The following is a 9,223-nucleotide window of genomic DNA, read 5'->3' as shown; positions in this document are numbered from 1 at the left end:
TAGTCAGGGAGCTCTGGAGAGTTCAGTGTTTTCACTGCTTGATTACACACTTAACAAGATTAATGTACCAACAATATTCATTATTACCGCAGACACATTCGATTAGGTCTTGAGAACTTGTTTGTACAATCGATTTAATTGCATTGATCACTTATGCCTTATTGTTTGCATTATACTTTCTACGTAGCACTCATAATTCATATTCTCATGTATATATCTCATGTATATCTCATGCACATATCTTTCTTTCTTTCTACATAGCACTTTAATTCTTATTGTTTGCACTGAAGCACCACAGCAATTTCCTAATGTTGTAAACCTCAACATCTGGCAATAAACCCCATTCTGATTCTGATTCTGATTTACTTGAGTCAAAAGTAGACCATCAGTGTTTCATGACACCAAGCATCACCTACACCTGTCACCGGTGTGCTCCTAACATAACAGTGTTTCCACTTGCCTCAACTGTCAGTGCAATGGGGAAACAGCGCCCTCCCTCCTGGTTTGGCACAATGACTGTAAAGAAGAAAAAAGTATTTTATACAGTTGTTGTTGTGGCCGTTTATTTGAGGCTGGCTGCAGTAATCACTCCCAGTCTGTTAAAGCTATACGAGAGGTGAGTTGTATCTAGAGTAGTTATGTTTTATCGATACATAAAACTTGTTTTATCAATTGACGAACACAGTGTATGAAGTACTTAGTACACCAGTTGGTGTACTCTTCATTTGTTTAACACTGTATAATACATATGTTTTTTGGGACTGGTTTGCCAGAGGTGGCCCACACATGGGCACAGCACAAGGCCAGTTGCATACACACTGGTTGTCCTGTGCTGGCCCATGTGTGGATTACCTCTGGCAAACCTGATTTGGGCCACGAAAGGGCCGTCATTCTTTGCGGCATGTGGGCCATCTGTAGGTGGTGTGCAGCCATAGGCCAGTTGTAGAGACAATGCTGGCCCTGGGCTGGCCCAGAACAGTTTCAGCTCTGGCCCCAGATGTCAGCCTAATGTGTAACTTAATCAAGCCATGCAATAACAACATTTGCCAGAACATGCAAAACAGTGCAAAAGTAACATGCTGAACTCTGTTCAGACAGTGAATGGACTGATTCTTATATAGCGCTTTTCTACTCCCCCAGATTACTCAAAGTGCTCTATACAACATGCCACATTCACCTAATCACACACTTTCGCTTAACTGAGTGCTTCCTAACTACATTCATACTCTTGACATGCAGACTGGAGGAGCCAGGGATCGAACCACTATACCTTCTGATCAGTTTGTAACCTGCTCTACCTCCTGAGCTACAGCCTCCCACTGGCAAAGATGAGTAAACCCTCACTAGGTTTTGGATGAAATGTACACTCAAAAACCTGTCAAACCTGCATTTGAAACATTGGCTACCATAGCAGTATAGTATTGCAGCATGGCATTTTGGTCTTCTAATTTAAATAGGAAAATAGGAACATAAATAGTGCCATCATTGCCAGACGTGGCCCACATCTGGTTGACATACACCCTGCCAAAACACCAGTCAGTCAGAAGTGCCAGCTTGATGCCAGATCTTCTTCGGGGCCAGACCTGTTTTCTGTGGGCCTGGGCCACATAAACCAAACCACAATCAAGCCAGATATGGCATGCCATCACATAGTGCCATCTATACCAGGCCTGGCCCGTATCTGGATGACATACGTCTTATCATGCCAGAAGTTAGCTAGCAGTGCCGACTTGATACCAGATCCGGGCCAGACCTGCTTGCTATGTGGGTATGTCATGTAGCATTGGAGACCTCAACCTTCCAACCCACTGAGTCGTCCTGATTGGTTGTAGTTGTTCAAGGACAGTTCCAACAGGTGTGTGTGTGACATTACCGTTGAGATGTATGGCTGCAAAGTTGTTGTGGCAATGCTGGTGGTTGCAGGGCAGAGTGAGGACCTTATTCTCCTATATTTAGGAGAGGAACACAGTAAGGCCCTGAATGCTGAAGAACTGGCTAATAAAAATCTGTTGAGTTCAATATCAGGCGTGGTGGTTCGAGAGCACGTTGGTGATTAGATTGGAGCTGTCAAGCTAAAGAGAGCTGTCACATTGGAGCCACCGACAGAACACCTAGTTTGGGGCAGGCTGCAGCTAATCAATAGTGGGGAGGTGGTCTTTGCTGTAGTTATAGAACCCACAGGCTCAAGGTCCAGGCCAAGATCGGTTATGGTTGGAAGAACTGTGGCATATCGAAAAAGTGATAGATGGGTCCCTGTAAAAGTGTTGAACCCCTTTGACAAGCCAGTGAGCCTAAAATGCATCTTCACAGGAAGTGACAAGTTGTGGTAGCCCCTTACATGCCGTGCTACAAAATCTGGGGCTATCTGATATTGAAATTGATTCACGTGCAGTTTCACCAGCTGGCAAAGAGAAACTAGTTGGCTTCATAGCACAGTTTGTGTCCATCTTCTCAAGAGACGAGCTTGCCTACATCGAATTCGAGTTGTGGATGACAAACCATTCCGGTTGCCATGCCAACATGTGCCACCAACTAAGACAAATTTATGACAAACTACCACAGAATGAAATGGAGGAACGGGGAATTATTCAGAAATCTTGCAGTGTGTTTGCATCACCATTGGTCTTAGTTTGGAAGAATTCTGGTGAGTTGAGAATATGTAATGACTTCCGCTGACTTAATGCTACAACTGTCAAAGATGCCCAGCCATTTCCGCTTTTGGCCAATGCGTTGGCTGCTTTAGGAGGAAACGCATTATTTTCTACAATGGACCTGACTTCAGGTTATTATAATGTGGAGCTGCATGAGCAGGACCGTAAGTACACCGAATTTACGTCACCATTTGGATTATACGAATATAATCATATGCCACAAGGATTGTGCAACAGTCCAGCGACCTTCATGAGGATGACGTTAGCCATTTTCAGAGATCAGACCTTTCTCAGTGTGCTATGTTGTCTTGACGATGTCCTGGTTTGTGCTGCCACTGAAGAAGTGGCACTGGAGCACTTGCAAGTGGTTTTCCAGAGACCACAGGCTTACAATCTCAAGTTGGCTCCAAAGAAGTCCCATTTTCTGAGACAGTCTATGAAATTCCTGGGACACATTGTCAATGCTGATGGAATAAGGTCAGACCCTATGAAAATAGCATCCATTACATCCCTTGTAAAGGCAACCCTATATGGAAGAGGGTACAAATGTTCCGACCCCAGGCGGTGACCAGCTTGTCATTTTTCAGTGCAGCTGTTGCACAGGCTGAGGTGGGAGCTGTTCTCCAGGGCCATAGTAAACATGAGTCAAAAGTGTGGCCACATGCTCTTCTCCTGTCTCAATTCTCTCAGTCTGTGCTTACACCGAACTGGTCTGAATCTGAATCCTTCTTACAAGATGACCTAGTGGGACACATGATGATGTGCTGTGCAGAGTGATCTCCTATGTGGAATGTGGGCGGAGACCATCAAGGAGAGAGTGGGCCAAAGAAGCAGCCAATACAAAGAAACTTCTAAAGGCTTGGGACAAGTTGACCATAAGAGATAGTTTACTGGATCAAGTCTTTAAGACCTACCTGTATGTTGTTCCGTCAACCGTGCATCCTGCTGTACTAAAAGGTGTCCATGATGAAGCAGGTCACCAGGGCCACCAAGGAACGGCGCAAAAATATTTTTGGAGGATTCAGCAAACTAATCAGTGGATGTGCTTGTGGTCATAAACCACTTTCCAAAGATGGCTCAGGCCTTTCTAATCAGCCTTAATCAGTCTGCTAAGGCAGTAGCGCACCAACTCTGGCATAACTACTTCTGCATCTACGGCTTTCCAAAACGCTGACCGCAGCGTCATTAGCTGCTGAACGCAGTCAGCAGCTAATGACCCCTGCTGACTGCAAGTTTCCTCAGCCCTATAAACAGTACATTTGCACAATAACTGAAACTAGCCCACTGAATGAACAATAAGTTGTGAGGTCAGGTCCTTGATCATTAATATGCATCCACTGGAGCACAAACCGGGTGTCATCAGGACACCACAGCATAGAACGAACACCATCCCCATAGACACAGCAGCCAGGGAAGCAGAAGAACATCACATCAAGAAGGCCTGAGTAAATGTGGTGATCCTAGCTGGACATTTGTCAAATCTGGGAAGGCGCCTAAAGAAAGCTCCAGTTCATCCAGGAGAGAAGGACAACTGCTGCCTAAGCAAACCCCAAAACATGCTATGCCAAAAATTGGTCCACCCCAAGGATCGGGTCCCCCGACACAAGTAATATAGTGTACACTGCTAAGTGCCAGGAGGATTGCCAGGATTTATACATCGTGGAAACCAAACAACCTCTGGCAAAGCGGATGGCACAACATAGAAGAGCTACCTCGTCAGGCCAGGACTCTGCAGTCTATTTACACCTACAGGCCAGTGGACACTCTTTCAATGATGAGGATGTACACATCCTGGACAGGGAGGAACGCTGGTTTGAGGGCGGAGTCAAGGAGGCCATTTACGTAAAAATAGAAAAAACATCTCTGAATCATGGAAGGGGCCCAAGGGTACATCTTTTGACATCTTACAATGCCGTAAATGCAGCCATTCCCCAACTCTCTGTGAATGGTACTCATGGCCATTGATCAGTGTTTGTTGAGCAATGAACGTCACAATTTGCATATTAATGATCAAAAAACTGACCTCCCAGCCCATTGTTCATTCAGTGTGCTGGTTTCAGTTATTGTGCAAATGTACTATTTATAAGATTGGGGAAACCTACAGTCAGCTGAGACTGAAGAAGTCACATGGATGAGTGACGAAACTTTTCTCCCACTGAAAATGCTACGTCCAGATGAACAGAATCAAACTTTTGCGGTTTGCATACCTGGATGGCTGAGCATGCATCAAGACAAACCAGAGACTCCTTGTCTTCTTTAAAAATACAACAAAATGCAGAGTCAAGGAGTTTATTTGGGCCGGCCTGTTACAGAGGGTGAAGCAGAAACTGGTTACACTAACATCATACACCTGCCAAACTGACATGAATCTGATTTAAATGGTCAGGTGATGTTAGGAAAAAAAGGTTAGCTGAGGGTTAAAAGAAAGGTTTGGAGTGTCTCTTTTGCCAGTGTAAATTTGTTTTACTGTATCCAATATTTTGTGCAGCAGGCCAAACATGACCTCAGTTTTACATGTCACAGAGGTGGTCTTGGATTATGTGGAAACCAAAAGCCTAGGTCCACAGAACTATTAAGTCTTTAAACTATGCAAAGGATTTGGTACCCTTTTTACTGTTAATCTGTTAGTCTTCCTACACCTAGTTTCCCTCTGAAGTATTCTTGTCACATAATTTTAAGACTTCCCTTTTTTATTTTCAGTGTACAGGCCACCCCCATAAGGCTAGACTCCAAAATATCAACCCACAGCAACTAATGACTCAATATAGAACAGACTATAATTAGCACTATTTTCTAATTATATGTTTATCACTTTCAGGCTTCGCCCTCTTGAATCATAATATTTTTTTAAACTTCTAATCAAAAAACTTTCTATACATTTTGCTTCCAAAGACCCAGACTTTCTTGCAATGTTTTTTTTTTTAATCTCTTCAGCAACAGTCGTTTAGGTTTTCTGAAGGTCTTTCAAAGTTTTTCTTTGGACATTGGCTGCTTTTACATTTATTTTTAGCCCAGTCATTGACCATACCTGACCACTGACCTACTCTAGTAAGTATACACTAACACAAGGATGAACCAGTGCTGTGTCTACACATAACAGTTTAGCAAAGAACCAGTTTCAAATTGTGTCTTTGTGCACGTTGTTACTAGCAGCCTGTCGCAAAAACACAATTAGTTTCCTTTCTTTAGCCAAATCTACAAAAAGTTGAGGAGAAACAAATGTGTGAAGAAATGAAGGGCAGCTCAAGACTTTGCACAGTACTCTACATATTTTGCTGGCTTGTTTCTAGCGGTGGGTTTATAAAAATCGATTTCCTGATTCAAATTGATTTTAGCTTGAATAATGCAATATCGATTAATTAAAGCCTGAATCAATTTTTAAATATACATGTATTTTGCCAAAAAAACACCAGAATCTCTGGTTAAAGCTCATGAAACCAGCAAACAGCTAAAACAGCAAATGATTAAAGAGCAGGTAAGCAGATTTCGTACAAAGATGTGCACACAAAGCACAGATCATCCCCATTCACCCAATGACTTGTAGACGAAGGGTCAAACGTGAAACATGGTTCACTAGTGCTTTACTCAGTCCCTAAGGACCCCAAAGCGCTTTACACTACATTCACACATTCACACACTGGTGATGGCGAGCTACATTGTAGCCACAGCTGCCCTGGGGCGCACTGACAGAGGCGAGGCTGCAGGACACTGGCGTCACCGGGCCCTCTGACCACCACCAGTTAGTATCTTGCCCAAGGATATTCAGCATGCAGCCAGGAGGCAGCCTGGGATCGAACCACCGACCTTCTTATTAGTGGCTGACCTGCTCTGCCACCTGAGCTACAGCCACCCCTGTAGCTCAGGTACAGTAGAGGTCCAGTCAGACCGTCTCTTCTAAAGAAACAAATATGCTCACAATGCAGTGCAAACTCATCTGTCTTTGTTTTAAATACAAGATTTGCTTGTCACCTGATTTGGTTACTACATGCTTGTAAAGCAACAGTTGCACAACATCCTGCCCATGTATACAGACCAGTATTACCACAGCCTGTTATTTTAAAGTGAGAAATCTTAAGTACAAGCGTCCCTTGTGGCCGATTACTGCTTAGTTTTCTATTCTTCTCACAAGCGAGAACGTTTAGTTTCATTTTGTTGTAATTGATTTAGACATAACCAAGCCTTCTTGCATACAGAATTCCCCTTGTTGGAAAGTCCAAATGCAACGTTCAATAGGTACATCTAGTATATAGCAAAGTTACACAGTGGGCTTAGTATAAACCACACCTGTCCTCCTAGTTTAAGTGAATATATGAATTCACCAACACTCAGTGTAGAATATACTTGATACATCTTTCCACTGCATCCGTTTTCTTCCTCTTATCCTTATCAGGGTTGTGTGGGAGCTGGAGCCTCTCCCAGAGGCAGGGTACACCCTGGACAGATGTCCGGTCTGTCACAGGGCTAACACACTTAAACAGACAACCATTCACACTCACATACACACCCAGGGACATTTAGAATCACAAATTTACCCCACTAATTTTCACTTTCCAATTATTTCACAAATCAAATGACAAAATGTTTAAGAGCCGGCTGCACGAGCTGATGATTGACATCTTTGTTGTTTCAAAGAGATGTGACAGGTCTCCATCATCTGCTTAGCAGCAACATCAGTGTCCTCAGTGCAGCGAATATCAACCAAATCATTACTCCCAGTTTGGTTGTTACTGACTTGACTTCTTGCTGATGTGAGCGCTGCTCTAAACCACTTTTTCGTGTCCAACTTAGCGAGTTAGCACAGACAGCAAACGAAAATTCACATTAGTGTCGCCCACCTAACATCTAATTGACTGGCTGGCCACACACTGTAGGTGGTAGCTGTTTAATTTGTGAAGCAGGGGATTTTATTTAAAGGCTTCCTAACTGCAAAGTGTGTAGGTTGATCCCACCAAGTTCAAAACTGAGATCTGGTGAGTTAACCCTAGGTGGAGTTAGATTATGAAAATCTAACTCCACCAAAATGGAACAATCTTCCAGTATGAGACAGTGATTCTACATTTTCTCTTTGATCAGTATTCTCCAGATACAAGAGAATGACTGCTAAAAACCAATAAAACCGCCCATGTTAGCTGCCACCATGCAAGACAATGAGGCAAATCTGAAACCACTTCCAGAAAAACACTCATTTTAAAGCTACAAAGTCAAAGCTGCTCGTTGAACACTGAATGAGGAAGCAAAATTATAATGTTTTAGGTGATTAACTTTCCCTGATCCTGCCAAAAAAGATGGAGAGGACCATGGTGAATGCTTTAAGAAGAGGGAGGACCATAGCGTGATGTATATAAGTGGAGGAAGGTGCACTCAGGATGACATCTGCAAGTTGGCAAATTTAGCTGATCAGCACCAGATGGTAGTCTCAAGGATGACTTACCAGTTTACTGGGAAAGTACTAAAGTACTTAACTGCTGAAGGGCACTGCCAAGAGGGTGTTTGGAGTATCCTGTGGACAGAGGAAAGAGGACAAGCAGACTTGGTGGAATGAGGACGTACAGGAAAGTATTCAAAGAGCCTTACAGTGAGTTGTAAGGAAGGAGATATGGACTTGTATTGTAGGCTCTACCTTACAATATAAAGCGCCTTGAGGCAACTGTTGTTGTGATTTGACACAGAATTAATAAAACAGAATTGAATTATTATTAAAGTGATCGAGCTGGAAAGGATGTGCAGCAGGATGGAAATGTACTAACAAGTAAGGAGAGTGTGAAGAGAAGGTGGAAGGAGTACTTTGAGAGAGAAAAAAGACAGAGGACAGTTAATGAATGAGAAAGTGCAGTGAGGAGGAAGTGAGGACAGCTATGAAGAGGAGGAAGAACAGAAAGGTGGCTGGTCCTGATGACATAAGTGTGGAAGTGTAGAGATGTATAGGAGAGAGGACAGTGGACTTTATGACCAGAAGAAGGAGGGAGACCGGCGGAAAAGTGAATCTACAGGGAGTAGAGACAGTGGAGGCTCATGGATGTAGTGAAGGAGGACGTGCAGAGGGTTGGTGTGGCAGAAGAGGATGTTAGGGAAGTCCAGTGCTGACTGACCTGGATTGCGAGGCAGGTACTTGAATGTAACGGGCTCGCTCTCCATCTGGTCTGAGATGCGACGCAGGGCCAGGTTGACTTCCACTTCCTCTGTGATGTCTTGGTCCTCGTAGGGCGGAGTCTTAAACACGATGGCGATCTGTCGGTGCACGTCTGTCTGGGCAAACTCCCCGTTCGCCTTCCACGACTCTCGCCTGAAGATGATCTCGATGTCGTCTGAGGACCAAACACGCAAAGCTCTTTATTATTCAAGAAACATTAGAACATGTTTGTGTTCTCATTCATCCAGGTCATGGGAGTCTTTAACAAGAAGCTTCTTCACTTCTGGGAGTCCCAGGTTTTATTACATTAGGGACCCCGTAATGGTCAGCACCTAGGCTCATGGGACATTTGACTCCAAGGCCACCTTCCTGTTCGCCTTAAGAAGCGAAGAAGCCTCTTAATTAAGAATCGATGAGAAAATGTTTCAAAATGATCCAAAAT

General features: G+C 43.7%; 1 long non-coding RNA gene across 1 annotated transcript; it reads right to left on the bottom strand.

Moving 5' to 3' along the window:
• Positions 1 to 345: 345 nt before the first annotated feature.
• LOC106456336 (uncharacterized) lies at positions 346 to 9,179 on the bottom strand. Its single transcript, XR_001290486.1, has 3 exons — positions 8,741 to 9,179; positions 8,083 to 8,151; positions 346 to 516 (listed from the first exon to the last, which is right to left on the bottom strand). It is a non-coding gene; the product is annotated as an uncharacterized LOC106456336 (long non-coding RNA).
• Positions 9,180 to 9,223: the final 44 nt, after the last annotated feature.

The sequence above is a fragment of the Pundamilia nyererei genome, unplaced genomic scaffold, assembly GCF_000239375.1.
Source record: "Pundamilia nyererei isolate P.nyererei 1_Seehausen unplaced genomic scaffold, PunNye1.0 scaffold00117, whole genome shotgun sequence".
NCBI classification, from domain to species: Eukaryota; Metazoa; Chordata; class Actinopteri; order Cichliformes; family Cichlidae; genus Pundamilia; species Pundamilia nyererei.
This window is presented reverse-complemented; position numbering and strand designations above follow the sequence as displayed.